This window comes from Syngnathus floridae, chromosome 18 (genome assembly GCF_059516105.1).
Source record: "Syngnathus floridae isolate MCC-2025c chromosome 18, RoL_Sflo_1.0, whole genome shotgun sequence".
Classification (NCBI taxonomy): Eukaryota; Metazoa; Chordata; class Actinopteri; order Syngnathiformes; family Syngnathidae; genus Syngnathus; species Syngnathus floridae.
Window position 1 is genome coordinate 5,244,604 of NC_142430.1, and position 19,438 is coordinate 5,264,041.

General features: G+C 42.8%; 1 long non-coding RNA gene across 1 annotated transcript; it reads left to right on the top strand.

Annotated features, from left to right (window-relative positions):
• The first annotated feature begins 6,095 nt into the window (after nucleotides 1-6,095).
• Nucleotides 6,096-17,651, top strand: LOC148382441 (uncharacterized). The gene is made up of 3 exons (XR_015853984.1): nucleotides 6,096-6,217; nucleotides 16,412-16,479; nucleotides 16,555-17,651. It is a non-coding gene; the product is annotated as an uncharacterized LOC148382441 (long non-coding RNA).
• Nucleotides 17,652-19,438: the final 1,787 nt, after the last annotated feature.

Genomic DNA, 19,438 nt, shown 5'->3' on the forward strand with positions numbered 1-19,438 from the left:
GCCGCACAGACTGTTTTAGTGAGTGCTTGATAAATAGATAAAGACTACACACCCTCAAATTCAAATTCCAGGTTTTTATGTGATTAAAAAAATGAGAACAAATAAAAAAGTAGTATGGTTGCATAAATGTGCACACCCTCTTAAAAATAGCAATGTAGCTGTAGCAATGTTTCTGATATCTTGTCTCTCTCATTCAAATTCATCTAAAAGAAGAGTCACACATGTCACTTTTGAAAGTGCCTCTAATTAACTGAATTGAGCTTTTCCTGACATCACGCAGCTAAAGACATGATCTGCATAGAATTTCTATGAACGGAAATGAAATGCAGCTTGTAATCGAAAAACAAATCATTTCTCCGAAGCAGTTTGCTGAGTCACCTAAGCATTCGCCTCTGTGTTTCTTCCATGACCTGCTCTTATCACCAAGGACAGAGGAAGTAACGCTGTTCTTCTCGACATTTTTGGGGGCCCCGTGCGTTGGCGTTTTTGTTTTTTTGTTTTTCTTGTTCGCCTGGCGGGACCTCAGTTATAAATTGTTGACAACCTGCAGTAATTACTGATGTGCGCTCCGATAGCCCGAGCCTCCGAGTCCAAGGAGGATAAGCAGATAAAGCCGATAGTTTTCAATCTCACACTTTTGTCATATATAATAATGAGATTGTTCCTTCACACATCAGTCACCAACGTTTGAACATACGTCAACGATGATTCCCTTTCGAAACATTTTCAGCGCGTCGCCTTGCTGCGTTGTTATGGCGATTGTAAATAGCTGCAAGTAATGAATTGCCGCCGCACATCCTGACATGTGAAAGGGCCGGATGACATTTAGATCACATTTGTCTCTCTCTGTGGGTGAACCGTGTCAAAGAGCAAATCCCCTTTTCATCTCGCCCCATCTCTAATTACTGTGCAGCGAGTCGTGTTATTTTTCCGCTATTGATATCATCTCCCTGGCTCATTCGCTCGCTCTCTCAAACACATTCAATAGTAGAAAGATTCGGGAATCGAGTAAATTGCGTCAAAGTAGTCAAAAGTCTTTCTTGTAGCATCTGTTCATATTGTGAGGCTTTTTTTTTTTTAATTCATTTTGGCAAACCTTTTACTCCGTCTTTTCAGACCAATTATTGATTGGTAGTTTGGAAGAAAAACAATTTTTTAGAATGCAATTTGGCCTTTAGAGGTAAAATCGTGAACAACACGACACCAAGAATGAATGACAATTTAGCCGAGCTGTTGTTATAATGCGTTTCCATAAATAGCAAGTTTGCTAGCTCTGTAAGAGCTTTTGAAGAACAACATATTTTGTTTGGTTGACTCTTGTCCTTCTGTTAAATACTTCCCACTTTAAATTTCTAATCCCCCTCATGTGCTATAATTAATTTAATTTGCTTGATTGCTTCATTTGATTGATTTTTAGATTGTTTGACTGTTTCCTAATTACCGAAAGTGTGAATGTACCGACACACATGATAAGCAAAACAAAACTCTAATGCTTGTTTAATGTCTGCGTGTCAATTGTGTGCGTTAACGCTTAACTTTGACTCTTTGACTTTTGCGGAGAGGAAAAGAAGAAAAAAAAATGACAAAATGGGCTACTTATGGCTTTTGATGTGTTGGTGTGAAAAGTAAAATATTAGCCTGATTCTTGGTTTATGCATTGAATGGGGAAGAATAGGAATAATGCCTTTATAAAATATGTGATGTCGCCTCTCAATAGAAAGAGGGGCCTCCATTTTAATAAATCCTATTATCAACATGCTGAGGTAGCCGTTACACGACAGAGATGTGCGAGCGAGCGAATGACAAAGAGGACAAAGGTAGGCGAGGAGAGCCAGCGCGATGTAAAATTGCGTCAAAGGGAAACAAAAGAGGGCAGGCGGGCGCTGGAGGATGGAGGGTCGAGAAGGTGGGGGGGAGGGGAAGTGGGGGCGCCATCATGCATTCACTTCACAGTCCAACCAATTTCCAGTCTTAACCTCATCCACGCCGGGTGATGATTAAGAACGGGGTCACCTTGCTCCAAAAACAGGGAACGCTTATGGATTCATGACATGCGTACAGTCGCTTTGAATTATGTGCCAATATAACAACTGGAGCGCTCGGAATTAGAAAGTGAGACTCGCCGAGATACTTCTCGACCAAGAAGGCCGATGACGAGCACTTCGATTCAAATCTTTAAAATAACATCTAGTTAACCAAAGCGATGGGAGATGAGAATAAATCTTCGACGCTGAAGAAATAACACTTTGCTCCAATTTTAAGAGTGTAAATGGATTTTGTGAATACACCCCGAAATGAAAATGTCCCAAAAATAAAAAAAAGCTGATTCGTAACATTTTGCATGCATACAAATAAAACGAGTGGCAAAGTAGGGGAAAAAAAATAGCATTGAAAAGTTAGAATTTTTTTTTAAGCCATCTATTCATTCGTGTTAAAGACGCTTTCCAAGACGCGAGGGAGCAAAGCGAAGCTCGCGGGGGAACATTTAAATCTTATGTAGAGAAGAAATGAGAAAGGCATCCGAGTCGCTCCGTCAACAAGACCCGCATCAACCTTTTGCAAAACGCTGTTTGCCTCGCCGGCACCCCAACATGACCCGTGGGCTGTGGTTGTGAATATTTATCGAGACAGCGCAGAGGGGGAAGAAGCTTTGCTCAACATGATCCCAGTGAGAAATGCATCTCGCCTGCAACAAATGCTTTACAAAGCATATTCCCCCCCCTCTCCCTCCCTCCCCCCAACTGTAAAATCCACTTCTCCGATTATCCCATCTTTTCACCTTGAATGTCTGACATGACTTATGGGACTTTAACTTGAATGTCACGCCACATTAGATGTCCTCCACGATGCTTTACCTGACTTGTGATGAGTCACCCTCAGGCAGATGCGCAGCTATTGATAAAACGCAGCAGCTTACATTCAGCCGCTCGGTCACTCGGGTCGTCGTTATTTCAGTTTCCAAAAGCCCAGCGACATTTTTATCTGAGACGGCTTGAAGTTTCCTTCAACATATCCTTGAGACTGATTTCAGAAAAAAAAAAATTCCCCTCTGTGACAGAAAATAAATTATAGCAGCTAACATAAAAGTTGTGAATAATTAACCTGGAATGCAAGTTACTGAGTATCTTGCCCAAAGTGTTTATCGGATTCAGACATTTTCTGGTCCGTGCAAAGGCGTCTTCATTAACAAAATATGATGGCACGCATCAACTCAGCCAGCCTGATAAATGCAATTCCTTAATGATTCCTTCTTATCGCACGTTTTTGACTTTGTTAGCTGTCAAAATGTCTTTGAAAATGTAAAAATAAAATGCACATCATCGTGGCAGTTTTTTGGTGATAGCAAAGCAATAGATCAAGTTGTCGCCCTCGCTATTCGTCTTCACTGCTGTTGGAATTTGAATCTGCAGAGTCGGCAGAAAAGCTCGAAAATAGTTAGTATTGTCTCGTGGAAGTTTTTTTCACACCACTAAAATCAAGGCTTTAAAATCTACTTCATTCAATATGAAACTATAATCCGTGCCATGTTAACCACCCGTTAGCATTAGCATCAATGTGATTTGTATGAAATTCTCATTTTGACCAAAATATTTGTTAATGAACAAATTTAGCTTTGCTCATTTAGATTTTACTTTGGTGGCATTCTAATATTTTGCCTGCTGCTAAATGCTAGCAAAGCTCGGGGCAACGGTCTTGTTTTGCTTGTGAGGCACTTTAATAATGCGGCTAACAAGGGCTGACAGAGAATTAATACAAATTAAATTGGACCTAAATGTGCCTGCAAACTTGTTTTCATTAACGGGAAAGTGACAGATATGACTTTTTTTTTTTTTTTAAGGGGGGGGTCTTCTTGCCAAGAGGCACACGCAGTAAGCTGACATGAATTATTTCATCGTATTGAGCTTAATTAGCTTTTGATAAATCTATACGAGGGCGACGTCAATGAAGGAAGTGTAAAATAAAACACCTTTGACTGACTGATGGCCTCCGGCGAGGGTTTCATATGTTCTCCTCCGAATTAGGTTATAATCATTTACACAGGGGCTATCTATTGCAAGAGAGATGACGAACACTCCGCCGCCGTTTATCTCGCCACGCCGAAGCCATTCGTCATGTAGTAGCGCCACCGCGTATTGATTATACATTTTGAAAACGTACAGGGCCTAAAAGCTGCTCTAAATGAGTTAAAGGCAGCTCAGCGAGAGCCGCCAGAGAATTAGAAAGGAAAGCATGGCCCCGGAGGAGCTCGTTTGAAGTATCGGTCAGATCATATTATGAATGGAGGAGATCTACATCCAGGTCGGCCATTTTGTTTCCTAACACAGCTGCTGGAGATGTACTCAACACTGAATAACCATGCAAAAATGACCTAATGGAGCATTTGATCATTAAAAAATTGCCAACATGTAAAATTCCTTAAAGTAGAACATAATTCAGACATCCATTTGTATCTGGTGATTCCAAAATGGCTTCCAAGGCTTCATGGTTTTGGATTGTCATTTTGAATCCTGACCGTGAAATCTAATCCAACTTGTGACACTGGCGAGAAGCAATGAATCACTTTCTTTTTTCTCCCCTACCTATTGTACAGGGTGTGCCATTGCGTAGAAGTGTTAGAAAATTATTTTCCAAGGTACACCATGTCTCTCTTCCACTATGAAATGTGACTCAGGGAATGTCTACTCAAATCTTCAAATTAATACTTGGCAAAAGTTTGCCATGCATTGGTGGTAATATTATCGGTCACATATTTGGATTTAAATATGGATATGTCGTAATTTTTTGGGTGTGTTTTCTGCTTAGCTTCCTATTCATTTCGGGCACTATTATTCCACAAGACAATTTTTTTGCCTATCAACAAGTGGGCAAGAAACAAGCATACACAAGCTGTCGTGATGCTGATATGACTTCCGACCACCTTGCTTTCTTCTTGGTGTCTTTTCCTGGTTAGCACGTTGGACAGCAAGATGAATGTGTTGTCGTGCATATTTGGGTGCCGTTTATTACAATGTCTTGTTTGTGCTGAGCATGCCGAATCGACGCGTGTCCTCCACCTCGTCCGGTGCGTGGGAATAACGAAAGGACCAGTCATCTGTCTTTGTTCAACGCTGCTATATCGTGGAGGCTAAGATGAATGCACTTAATAGACTGTGACACGGCCATTAAAGACAGCTGTAATAGAAGCCCCCCCCCCCCCCCCCCCAACTGAGCCATGCGACGGTAAATGTTTGAAGACCAGTTGGCGTTAAGACTCCTGTCTCTTCTTCTTTCATTCCCATCATGCTTTGCTTTCATCTGCTCATTTTTTTTTCATCCCCCCCACCCCGCCCCCTCCCAATTGTTCCCTCAAGCTTGTCCTTGAAACTCCATGAGCCTCAAACCCAACAGAAAAGCAATCCCTTTTAATGTGCTTACATAATGGAAGGACAAGCATGTTATATATCAATAATCTAAATTATTTTCTTAAACCGGGAATAAAATATAGATATGTAAAAAATATTTTTATTCATCTAAATTATTCGATATTATTTTCTTCTACCAGGAGTAAAAGTAAGATGTGTATAAAATATTTTTATTCATTTAAATTATTTTCTTCTACCAGGAATAAAAGTAAGATGTGTATAGAATATTTTTATTCATCTAAATTCTTTTCTTCTTGTGTAAAAAAATATTTTAAAATACAGTAAGAAAGGAGGCCCATAAGTAACCAACTGTCCTTTTTCAGATGCTCTCAGCTTTTGTTGTGTGTAAAAAATGGCTGCGTCACACACACACACACACACACACACACACACACACACACACACACACCTCCTTCATCCATTCCCGTATGGGATTACCCTATTGATTGGCCAAATCGTCGTTTACGGTCCAGCTCTTGAGTTTCAGATGCTAATGGAGGTTCTGATATATAAAATCTGAGACAGTAAATCATTATGAAATGGAGAATGGTTGTATTTTGTGCGGGATGTTAACACTATCCATTTAAGAGCACTGGGAAGAATCATAGCAAATGTGGCCCGTGCTACGTTAAAAGATATGTCTGATGCCCAAACCTCTTTTTAATATAAAACCGCTTTCTTATTTTGCAGGAGTACGACTTATTGAACCACTTCCACCTTAGGGACACAATTGCTAAGACGTGGGATTGTTGTCATTTGGCTTGGACACGCTTGACCGGATGCCACCTGCGGTCACCGCGGGACACAAAATGAAGGTAAAGACTTTGGGATTTCTTTTAATGACACGGCATTGTTGTTGTTGTTGTTGCACAAACTATACGTCGCTTTATGACTTACTTAAAATGACCTCCATTCATTTATGTGGAATGTAGGATGCTATGTTAGCTAAATAGCCATCAAATTAAAACTGACCCAAAATATTGTTGTTAAACGTTTGGAACCATTACCAAGTATGACCATTTTTTTCCCCCCGTTACCATGGCCACTATCGTCCTTCCACACTATTGGCAAGGTTATCTGAATCGCTTCTCTGACTGAAGTGGCCCGAGTCATTTTGAACCTGATACCGCTTTTCCCACCTTTCTGCATCAAACCAATCGATTCAGACTAAACATTCGCAATTGCCTGACTTTTGGGCCTCTCGCATCTATCCGGTGCTGCAAAATCAATTAGAGGGCTCATCTTCTGCAGATATCGATGTTTCTCGGTGTAATAAGAGCCGTTTCTAACCACTGACCACCCACCATCTCAGCGCCTACTGTCAACTTATATGAAAAAATATATATATAAAAAAAAATAATAATAATACTGCTGATATCATGTGGGCCTTGGTGTTTGATACAAAAATAACATGCATCGTGTTACATTATGGGAAGACACATGATGCCGCCTGTGACCTAAGTAGTATTATGGTGGAATTTTGCTGTCAAGATGAAAGTGTTTTTTCTAGACAAAAGTAGTCCTTTGCCACCATCTTGGTATCAAGGAACTGCATCCTTTATTTAGTCGACTGGCGAGCGGTGGCATCCGTGATGCACGCACAGACATCCTCAAGGCCTTGCTCATTTTTCATTCATGTGTGCTTTTTGTTTTTGCCAATGCGGAAAAAACATCCTTTATTAATCATTAAAAAAGAACTCCTGAATAGGCACTATGAGAATGTTCCGGAGCAAACAGTACATTGAATAACGGCGCAACCTTTACTCTCCTCTGCACAATATAAATCAGAAGATTTCTTGTGTATCCACAGAGCTGTTAGCCTTTACCCTGCTAGATGTACACAAAAGAACGTTCGGGTTCACCTTGCTGTGTGCTCTGCGTAGGAAACGTAAATGCGTCGCTCAGCTCCCGGCGGCGGCGGCGGCCCGCTGCGATCAAAGCACAGCCGCGCTTTCTCCCCCCTGCAACGCTGTGCTCTGAACAATGCTGGATGCATGTATTTTAATTGCTGCCGTCGCATGTCTCTGTCTGTCTACATGCTGCTTTTAAGTTCCGTGCCGCCTTTATCATTTGAAATATAAATGCCCACAAGCTCATCTGCTGTTTTTACAAGGGTCGGTGGTGCGGTTGCTTTCATCGTTGCCTTTCCTCTGCTTTGCTTTCATGGAGTTCTCATTTCATTTCTTTGTTCAGCATCTTTTTTTTCTTTAATTCATACAGTAAAGTATTAGTAGCTACTGTCAGTTGATCAATTCAACAGCTTGTTGCTTGGCAACGATAACAACATCAAGATCTTGGCTGACGAGAAATGTCAACATTAATGCAATGTATTAGCTCAATTAATGTCCCAAAGTGTTGTAGTCCCCAATAATAGTGAGAATCCAAAGTGCCTCGAAGACGGTCAAACAATTTTCAAGACCAGCAACTTTGAAGTGTATAAAAATTGATCTGTTTGTCATGAGAGCAGAACCATTTGGGATTCGTCAAGCGTGAAATCTTCATGAAATGAGTGTATCAATCAGGAAAAAAAAAAAACTGAGGGACAGAGATTGAAAGATGATGACGGAGAGGGACGGGAGTGAGATGAGCCGAATGCTAAAAAAAAAAAGAAAAGGGCAATATTTTCATTAAAGTCATCGGCTGAGCTCTCGCTTAGCACTCTCGTCTCTACTTCTGCCGAATGTAGCCGCAGATATGACAAGCAGATCACGTTACCGACACAAGTGCGTGCTATCTTGTATCAGTATGCTCCTAATAACATCAGATAAATGCTTTTGTATCACCCCATATTGTGGCACAGCAAAATTGAAAAACGGCAGCAAGCGCTGGGGCCCTTTTTGCTTCCATCGGTCTCGCACGGCGCTCACGACAGCAATTGAGTCAAAGTGATAACGTCGCCACCTTTATTGAGACAATATTCAAGACGTACGTTCCAGCTGCTAAGTGTGAATGTTGCCACTCCATCCAATTTGAGGGTTGAAGTAATGACAGTAGTTCTAGTCCGTGGTGGCGCCGTCAACAACTGCAGCTTGGCTCCACTTCCTCCATTTCTCATTGGTGTGGGATTGAGAGAGAGAGAGAGAGCACCTAGAAATGAGAACAAGGGTAGAGATATAATTGCTTTCTTGTCTTTTGGGGTCCCCTCGGCGGTATGGCTGGGCGAAATCGCCGAGGTTATCTTTGCGGCGCAATCTGCTGAAGTCGCACATTAATGAATAGTGTATTCAAAGTTGGAGTCTGACTCAAGCATTATGAAACACTAAATCCTCCATATTTGATGACAATGAAGTTATACAGTGGACTAACAAGTTTAAAAAAAAAGAAAATATATGCATTCGGAACCAAGTCAGCAGAAGAACTAAAAATTCCAATCACCGTAACGTAAATGCTGAGCTAATTAGCTTTTGGGTAAGAGGCTGCCCATCCATTACCTGCTTAATTGGCTTCCAATCAGCGCAAATAAAACATAGCATCACATACGGCAGTCTGCATCATTGCACCAGATGATTTCATTTCCTCTTGAATTATCAGGATAACGAAAGGAGAGTGACTGACGGAGGTAAATAGACTGTTGGTGTGTGTTTGTGGACAAATGCAATTGCAATCTAATAGGGCAGACGATTATTCCGATTCCAATTGATATCGGAATGCAGTGGAATGCAAATCACAAGGGCTGCAATTAGATTTTTATTATTATTATTATCTAATATTAATTATTAATATGATTAATATTAATTTATTTTTCAATTCAAGTTTTCCATTTCAATTTTTTAGGTGGCACTAAAATGGTGGACTGACCAGTAATATAGATTTATTAAAAAAAAAATATGTGGGTATATATAGGTGTGGTTTTTGCTGATATGTGGCTGATCTTCATCTCTCAACCACACTGTTCAAATAAAGATGCCGACCCTCGCCTGTGTGTTTGGATCCATGCAGATAGCCTCCAAAAGCTCCTGACCCCGAAGGTGTTTACCGTATTTGCCGGTGTACAGGTCGACTCGGTGTATAAGTCGACCCCCTAAAATTCGACGGAAATTTACGATTTTATGATATATCCTTTGTATAAGTCGAGCTCAATTGTTGCATTATATTAAACTTCAAAATTCAATATGCGAAATTTATTGACGAAATGTGTTCAAATTCCGGGAGGCCATGCGCATGCGGCTGTTTATAAGCACCGCGGAGGAGATCGCGGCCGGCGAGCTCGCGCACGCCACCCGGCACCAACGGGAGGCCGGAAATAGCTCCAAGCCGAGCGGATCGGCACTTTATAAGCACCGCGGAGGAGATCGCGGCGCCTCATTGGACTTCCAGCGGCCGGCGAGCTCGCGCACCCGCCCGGCACATCCGGGAGGCCGTGCGCACGAGCCAAGTGGCCGAAAATAGCCCCCGCCGAGCGGATCGGCTGTTTATAAGCACCGCGGAGGTGGTCGCGACGTCTCATTCGACTTCCAGCGGCCGGCGAGCTCGCGCACCCGCCCGGCACATCCGGGAGGCCGTGCGCACGAGCCAAGTGGCCGAAAATAGCCCCCGCCGAGCGGATCGGCTGTTTATAAGCACCGCGGAGGTGGTGGCGGCGCCTCATTCGACTTCCAGCGGCCGGCGAGCTCGCGCACCCGCCCGGCACATCCGGGAGGCCGTGCGCACGAGCCAAGTGGCCGAAAATAGCCCCCGCCGAGCGGATCGGCTGTTTATAAGCACCGCGGAGGTGGTGGCGGCGCCTCATTCGACTTCCAGTGGCCGGCGAGCTCGCGCGCCCGCCCGGCACATCCGGGAGGCCGTGCGCACGAGCCAAGTGGCCGAAAATAGCCCCCGCCGAGCGGATCGGCTGTTTATAAGCACCGCGGAGGTGGTGGCGGCGCCTCATTCGACTTCCAGCGGGCCGCGCACTCGCGCACGCCGCCCGGTTCAAATTTTCTAAGTGCAACGCACAATGAGATGCATGAGAAACGGCCTTGGTTACCATCACATTTGAAGCGATGAATACGAAGTTAAATTTTATGACTCGGTGTATAAGTCGAGGTCGATTTTTTTCGGTCGATTTTGGATCGAAAAAGGTCGACCAATACACCGGCAAATACGGTACTTAAAATCCTCCCTCTCCTTAACGCCTGCAACCACATTGGCTATTTTTACATGACATGGAACTCCTAAAAATGAAGAAAATATACAGCATGTGTTTGTGGTGGTGGTTTATAAAATAAGAATGAAGGCAAAAGAACATCCCTGAGTGGATTTTCACAACAGCCAGCCCCTGTGAAGAAGAAAAAGAAGTAGAAGAAGAGGCTGTCATTATGCTGTTCAGTGAAGCGGCAATATCTGGAGCTGCTTGGGGACATGGTGGGTGGGTGGGAGGGGTTGCGTGTACAAAGCCCACCTCTGCCTGTCTACCTGCCCTCACTGTCTACGTGTATGCTTGGATGCATGCGTGTCTACATCTGCTTTGTCAGATTATGGGTCTGTCTCTCAGCTCTGCGTGTGTGCCGCGCCCCAGGGATCGAACTCACCGCTCTGAGACAGCGGGGCGGATAATAAGAGGGTCCCTGGAAGATTACTCGGACTTGCTTCTTGTTCTTGTGATGGCAACTAGAGAACAAAAATGGAAAATCATTTCATGTAATCATTTATGCAGGTGAGGCTCTGCCGATTGTGCCTCCTTTGACCGCACGTCTCCACAGTAGTCACCATTTTTCCATTTTTTTTTTCATGCTTATTTAGTTCAATCACGATGAGCTTTATCATCATGATCACTTTGGAAAACCTTTGTGTGCAAAATAAGGATTCCAAAAAATCTGTGCTAAAGCTAATTGTTTATCCGCTGAAAGGGCGAGGTCACATTTAAATGGATAAAGCAGCTTAAGATCCACTAATGGAGGTACTCTTAAGCATCCTTTATTAAAACAGACCTTTAATTTATAGCAAGTCTGTCCTTCACTCTCATCACCAGCCCCTCCCCTCAGTGCTAATCCAGGCCCAGTGGTGCTCATCTTGACAGCCAATGAAATTGAGCCTGGCACTCACAGCCCAACATTATTAGTGGAGGCACAAGAATGGCTGCCTCCTCATGCTTCCTCTGTCTTATTCGCACTCAGTGCTGCAGGGCTACAATTCCCTTTGACAAGCTCACAGCCCACATTGTCTGTGTCTGTGTGTGTGTGTACGTGTGTGTGTGTGTGTGTGTGCACTAGCTTGCTAATTGCAGCTATTAGGGCTCCGGGGAGCGTCTTTAAAGCCGAGCACACTTAATGAGAGAACAGTGAGATAAATGAGAGATTGTATTTCTCGTGTTGGAGAAGCGATCGAGTGACGCCCCCTGTGAAATTGGGGAACTTTTGGGATATCAGTCAGGAGCACCGCAGGTATATTTGACCAAAAAAATCAAAAACAATTTTCATTTTGGAGGGAATAAGTGCTGATTACGCTTTTGTTCCGGACAGTTAATCACACAACTCTAGGTTTGCAAAACTAGATTCTAATTCAGCATGTGCCTTGATTGTAATTAATCCACACCAGCAGTTAAAGTGCATATAAAAAGTCAACACACCCCTTGGGCTGTTTGGTACCTGAGGCCTATAATTTTTTTTTTTGGTATATATACTACTATTTTATATACATTTTTATATATACTGGCATGGTGTCATGTGCAGGAAATATTTATGCTAATATTATGTACATGGCCTCCATGTTGTTCTATAAATACGTAAGAGGACATATGTAAATATTCATGTTCTTATCGTACGTCACCACGCCGTTTCCCATTATAGAAATGGCCGTTGTCGGGGTTTTTTTCGTTTTTTTTCCTGGATGTCATTTCACGAGTGACTCACAACCTGTTTGCTACGAAAAGGTGACACGGATGCGTCGAGAACGCAATTTCAACCTGAAAACAGATTCGGCGCTTGAGGGAATGAGAATGACCTGGTTACATTTCCTTCTTTTTATGCAAATGATTGGATGCTGAGAGGCTACAGTGATGCTATTCTTGGACATATGGCAACCGTCAGAACATGAATTAACTTGCTCTGCTCTCACAGTATTGCCTTTAATAATGAGGAAGATGGAGAGACATTCACTCTCTCTCGGATCCTTTTGTGTCTTAGCCCGGAATGAAGTTGGACTCATCATTGTCCAGGTCCAGCGGCGCTCCAATGCGTCTTCTTTGCGCCATCACAAATCCAGATGAATATATTCATCCCTCCTTGTCTTCCGCCTCTGTGTTCTGCTCCTCTTTCAGGATTACATCTTTTCCCCACTGTTGGCCGAAGGCTTCAATTTCACCGTATCTCTTCAGCAAATCCTTCTTTCTCAGCCAAACCGTTTCTTTTTCCCGCCTTACCTTCACAATCGATACACCGGGAAGAGTAAAACAGTCAGGAGGAACGGAAAGGAAGACGGGTCGGCCAAGTCGCGCAAAAACAAATCCGTTGTTTTAATTATATGAACAGACTATACAGTGCGCCCAAAGTAAATGAATGCAAAAAAAAAGATTACGAGACTCTCTGTTATAAATGATCTGTCAGCAGCATAAAAGAAACATTGCTGGCTGTTTATCCATCTCTGCTTTAAGGCCCATCTTCAAAAGGCTTCATTAACATTGTAATTTGCCTCTGCTTGGATATCTCATGCATGTTATCACCATCTCTATGTCTGTCAGACCAAACGTCACTCGTACAATTTAAATGCAAACGACGGGATGCGTGATGTCAGATGTGCTCTTTTTAGTTGGAAATTCAAAAGAAAAAAAAAAAGGTGCATTGAGCACACGGTTTATTCAAATGCTTGAATATTTTCAGTGAATGCCTAAATTGTTTTTTTGAATTCCTGAATAGGCTCATTGTGTGGATAAAACCCAAAAACTGAGATCTTGCATAAAAAGTCTATACACCTCTGTTCAAATATTAATTTTTGTGGTATAAAAAAAAGACCAAGATAACAACAGATACATTAATCGGCTTTTTTTTTTCCACAACTCAATCTCATGCTGGACACTGAGGCAGCCCTGGAAATATTTCCTCCGGCCAGAGATCAATAATTGGATTGAATACCCAAAGACTACTAATCCAATTTACTTTTTTTTCCGGTGCGTGTGATCTAGTTAAAAGCCGCTGAATTTTGCGTTATCAGTGTAGGCAGGTGGAAACTAGCAACCAAACCACAGTTTCATCTTGAATTGAGCTGCTCGGTATTTTATTCCATTTTTTTTTGTGTGTGTGTTTTAGCGACGTCATCCGTGTGACGCCATGACTCCTCACCACCTGACCTGGCAAACACACAATGGAACGTTTCTCTTTGCACCCTCAAAAGCACAGCCCGAGGGAGGACAGGGGAAGTCCGCGAACTCTTTTAAGATGTTATAAAATCAAAGGCAAAAGTCGACGCCACCATTTTTTTTTTCTTTGCAGTGTTAAGTGTGCGCTGAATTATTAAGAGTAGCGGGTCAATATGTAGAACATGAGCACAAGGGCCTTTAATCTGCGCTGTCTTGAGGGAAATCAGACAGGAAGGGTTTTGTGTAGAACGGAATCGATATGTCCTTTGAATGCTAAAACGCGGACCATGCGGAACACAACGTTCTCGCATGGATCAGGTTTGCATATAGACGACGTCGCTTTTATGAGGCCACACCAAGGTTTTACTGATCATATCTTATACTGACTTTATTGTTGCAAAAATACAATAAATTCCATCTTAAATGTAGGAGGGGGGAAATATTACGAGCACGTAAATTCATACCTTTTATGCTTCATATCACTCAGTAATAAGTCTGCTATACATTGTCCTAAATGCTATTCTCTTAATAGTCTCGAAATAATGCACAGTAGGGTCAACACCTTGGGGGGATGATTAAAAAAAATATATACAGTGTTTTGGAAAAAGAAGTTTTTTTCTTCATAAACTGACATTTAACACTGCCGTTGTATCTTTTCAAATCCACTTTAGTGCGTGGTGAGAACTATTCATTTACAAGCATAAAAGATTTTTTTTTTTTTTCCAAATGGATTAGGGTCAAGCCATGCTAGCATCACGATTTTGGCTTGGCATTTACGAAAAGAAAGTAGAAAAGCAAGAGTAGCGGCTCTTTCACACGCCGGCTATTCAATCTAGCGAGGCCAAAGCAACAGCGGACACACCTTTCTGCTTTTCAGCCTGTGGGAAGGAAAGTCCCCCGCATGGAAGTCGCCCGGCGCTGAAAGGTCAAACCACTCGCAATCTCGTGGAAACTCCACACCGCGACTCCACTTCAGTAACAGTGCGCGCTCTGTCCGGCTATCTTCTCGGGTTCTATCACATTTCCAAAACAGGCGAAGGGATACCAGGCCCCAGATGTTTGCAGAATGTCAGGACAATGTTTTGACCTTTTTGACGGGCGTGAATATAAATGGATATCATGTAACGTCGACTTTTGCATTTACCCTGACCTTTTGCCGTCTCTTAACATTTAACCACTGTAAAGCCAGAAAACACTTTGAAATTGACAGCAGCGCATGCAAACAAAGGTGGTCGCTACCATATTTATGAATCCATCTTGGCTTTAGTTTTTCCAGATATGTCGTTTGAGTTCAAGCGTGTCTCTGGCTGACTGTTTGACACGCGGCGGCGAAAAGGTGAGGCGAGGATAAGGCGATATGAAAGAGAAGCGTGGAGGCTGCACGCGGCCTTTATCACCTCCGTGCACATTGGGGTGCCAGGTTATTGTGTCATTAACAGCCAGCAACTCAACCTTGATAATATTTAAATTATGTACGACGTGTCGGCACCTGCGCTCGGTAAAGCGTTTTGCCTTTGCCGCTCGGACTGAAAAGGATATTTTATCAAAGTGTTTGTTAATACAACGTGTACGAGAGAATATCTCCGTTTTTTTTCCAATTTATAGTCGAGACGAGTCATTTGATTTAACCCTTAAGCAGATCATCAATCTTTTAGCAATTGTTTCTCTTGGACTTGGCAAGAACACAGCAGTACTTTGTTTTTTTTTTCAGTATAAATATCTTAATATATATATTATAAATAAATAAATAAATGGAAGGATAGATTAATTAATTTAAAAAAATAAGCGGAAGAAGATGGATGGATTAATTAAAAAATAAAATGATATAATAAATAAATAAATGCTATATTTTAATACATATATATGTATATATATATATCTTTGGAAACGTGGCTCGAAGCTTCATGATGACTTAATATTCTTGCAAAAAAAAAGTACGTTTGTGGACGAAATAAGACAAGTTGGCAAATGTGTAAACGAAAAGGATGAACTAGTTGCAAAGTCAGCGGTGATAAGTTAGGTGCGCGTCGACTGTATATTGTCCACATTGAGTAAGGACCCCGATGGAATAGCTTCATCTATCATCTACTAATGGTGTTGGCCCTGAGTCAAATTTTGGGGCGAATCGCTCTTTCTCTATCATTATGACTTAATGACTCTTGGATGTGTCTCCTTTTAGCTCTGCATGCTGTCTCAACTGTGAGATTTAGTGCTCCACTCCCACCACATTTGGCAATGAAGCCGTGCCTCTGCAGGGCGGTCGGCTCCATCCGACTCCTTCCTCTCGGGCTTTTTCCTCATAAAATCCTTATCATGTACTCTCGTAAATGGCGATTTGAGTGAGATAAAAGCATGAAAGTGGCAGAAAATGTCACAAAGATACGAGGGCGGTTCTTTTATCAAATTCAAACGGCGGTTACGGTAAATAATTGAGGGGGGGTGGAGTAGTTGGATTCGCACAAATACAATATGGTAAAGTAGTGGACCATTTAAAAAAAGAAAAAAAGGTTACTTGTGGACCAATCTGGTGTTTAACACAACCGCATGCTAAAATAAACTCCAGATATGAACGCTCATCAATCTGAGCAGCCTTCGTTAAAGTGGCCTGCCGTAAACTTTAATTATAGGGCGAAAAGTGCAACCATGAGGACAAGGGTGCTTGGGTGCAACTGCTCAACACACACACACACACATAGTAGATCCAAATACTCATTTCAACATCTTTTCCCCCCTCCAGGCAGGCAGCTGTACACAATTGCGACTTTTTGGAACCAAGTCACAAGAGACGAGCGAGACAACACCTGGGTGAGCAAAGTCTTGACCGATGGTCTGGCCAACACTCCCACAAATAAACCCAAGGTCATTTTGTTATTTCCACAGTCTGATCGCAGATAAGGTTGGGCTAACTCACGAGGGAAACTCTTCAATAACATCACAGGATTCTTTGTTTGTTTGTTTACTTCCAAGCACTCTCTCATTCATTCAGCCGAGCAGAAATCATTATTATGTGCACATTCTGACCATTCCATTTGTGTAAACTATGCAAAAGCTCTTTGACTATTTTACCTTTAGCCATTCTGAATGGCTTTTTATATGAACCTCAAATTATCGTCATTTCCACTTTGAATTTAAACTTGAGTATTTCCCTGCCAATTTCCTGACGGCGGCGCTTGTATATCGACGCTAAATGTTGGCAGCGAATTGTCGTGTCTTGCAAGAGTAAACACAGGACAGAAGCAATCAAACAGTTGGCCGCGCTGTGCAAAACACTCAAGTGTAATTGGCGCTCTGAAGAAAACCACTCGGATTATTTTGAAATCCTCAGGGATGGTCTTAAAGAGGCGCTAATTTGTCTGCGAATATTGCAATAGCAACCCACGATTGAGTCAACAAAACCCGACGGTCATCCATTCCAATGTTTTAAGCAAGTAGATGACAAAGAATTAAGAGAAGAGCCTCCGGGGGAGGCTTGAAGCAATTTGCAGCAAAGCCTCGTGAGCTTTTTGCTAGCGATTATTATGACAGTTGAAATGTGTGTGCGCTCACAGCCGAGGGAGGGAGGGAGGGAGGGAGGGAGGGAGCCAGCCGAGGGCAGCGTGAGCCTTATTGAGGCCAACAGAGGCCATTGTTATCCCTAATATCAATTCAAAGCTTGGCTATCAGATGCAGCTGCTCAACGATGGAAATTAGACTTGTTCCTCGCTAAAGCGCGGTCACGCCAAGGGCACGTTCGGACAAATGAATACGGTGGCGCCCGTGGATGGTCGCCGCCACCAAAGATGACGCCTCATTTCGCTTTCCAACTTGCTTCCCCCCCCCCTCCTTCGCAGCACATGGCTAACATTTTATTTCCATGCTTTTCATTTGAACGTCAGCTGTAAGTTTGTGTGATAAATCAGTTGATGTGGTTTGTTATTCTACTCTGGAAAAAAAAACTGTGTGAAAGTAGGATGCATTAAAATATGCTATTTTAGTAACCTGACGGTATTTCTTGGAAAATTGTACACAACAAATCCAGCCAACCTGGTTGACTGGAACCATCTTGCCAGTCTTGATCCGGCAACACACCAGTAAGAATCCGGCTCTGCTTTTTTTTTTTTTTTTTGCTATCACTCGAATCCGCCGTGGAGCATCCAGGATATAAATCTTGTGAATTTACAACCTGTGCTGCAGTCAGCTATCTGTTCCGATGCCCTCCACCTCCTCCTGATCTTGTCTGTGTAAAGCCTGCTCGCCTTTAATACTGTTGTCACGCCACATATCAGCCAACGTTGTTTGCTCTGTCGCTCTGCTACTGTATGGCATCCTCTACGATAAGAACCTCTGAGGAAAAGGAAAAAAAAAAACAGGCGCTAAAAATTTACCCTACAACAATCCACCCTATTCCCACATCATACAAATAATAAAATTAGATTTGTGCGTTAATCAGAACCAAGCGGTTCGTCTCGATTTCCACCGAAAGGCCGTGCGACGATCGCATCAGTCGAGGCCTTGTGAGGAACCGCTGACCCATCGACCGCCGTGATCCATGGCTGACTGACATCAATAGACATTCATCAGGGATTGTTTCAGCTCAGGCCACAGCCTGGCGGCGGCCGCGGCGTGAGGAGAAGCAACAAGCGTCACTTTGTCCTCCACGCTGACATCGAACACCATGACCAGGGGAAGTGGTGCAATGCTGGAAAGAACACGCCGGGTACCTTCACATGGATAGAAACGAACAGACGATGTAAGTTAAGCTAAACAGGAACGGGGAGCGGCTATGTTCAGCTTGTGCCTCATTAGCATTCCCAACCGGTGTTTTGCTCTTAAGTCATCTCTATTTTTCTCCCTTATGAATCTACTGCTAAAATGAACAACCTCTACTCTCTTAGGCCCCTTTCAATTAGAAGATAATCCAAGACGTAATCACAAACGGAATGGAAGCTCACTCACGTTGCATGCTAGCTCTTCATTCCGCGTCCCCACTCCCCTGCTGAGTTAAAGCCGCGAGTGGAGTCAGAACACGGTGCCAATTAGCCTTAAAAAGACGATTGCGTTTGATTATTGTGGTCGGTTTTTGTTTGTTTGATACATTTGTTTGCTTGAGTAGATTGCAAACATGCAGGGTGGCTACAAGTTCATGTTGCTTAGCTGCTTCCTGCCCAAAGCAAACACGGTGACTCAGCATTTTGCCGTGATGCCGCACGCAAATGGATTAATCCGCCAACAGATGTGAAGCCATCTTGCATTGTGCATTGAATGACTTTGTGTCCATTTTTAACCAGTGTATTGTGTATAAAATATTATTATTTCTGAAATGGATTCTCAGTTATTTTGTCGTGAGAATAAATATCTTTCTTTGATGTTTTCGAGCAAAAACAGAAGTCTTCCATCTTTTCAAGCTACTGAAGCAGAGATGGGAGTGGCTGCGGTGACTGATGCGCTTCTTAATATGCCTGCCTAATGTTTCATTGATGGACCGACTTGTCGTCTCCATGGAGGCATTTCGGAGAGATTCCAGCAGATGAATTTCATGTGGCGGAAAAAAAAAATGCCGCACTGTAAATGAGCCAGGCTAAATATTGGCCAGTGAAAAGACGCCCTCTTCTTGCACGGTTGGGATGTGCAAGTTATTTCCGAGAGGAGCACAGAGAATCATTTATGTCTCTCGCTCTCTCGCTCTCTCTCTTTCTCGCGCTCGCTGTATCTGAGTTCAGCCAATCTGCGCGCAGTGACGCACAGAGAAAGGCTGGATTTTGCCTCGACTTCACCATCATATTTA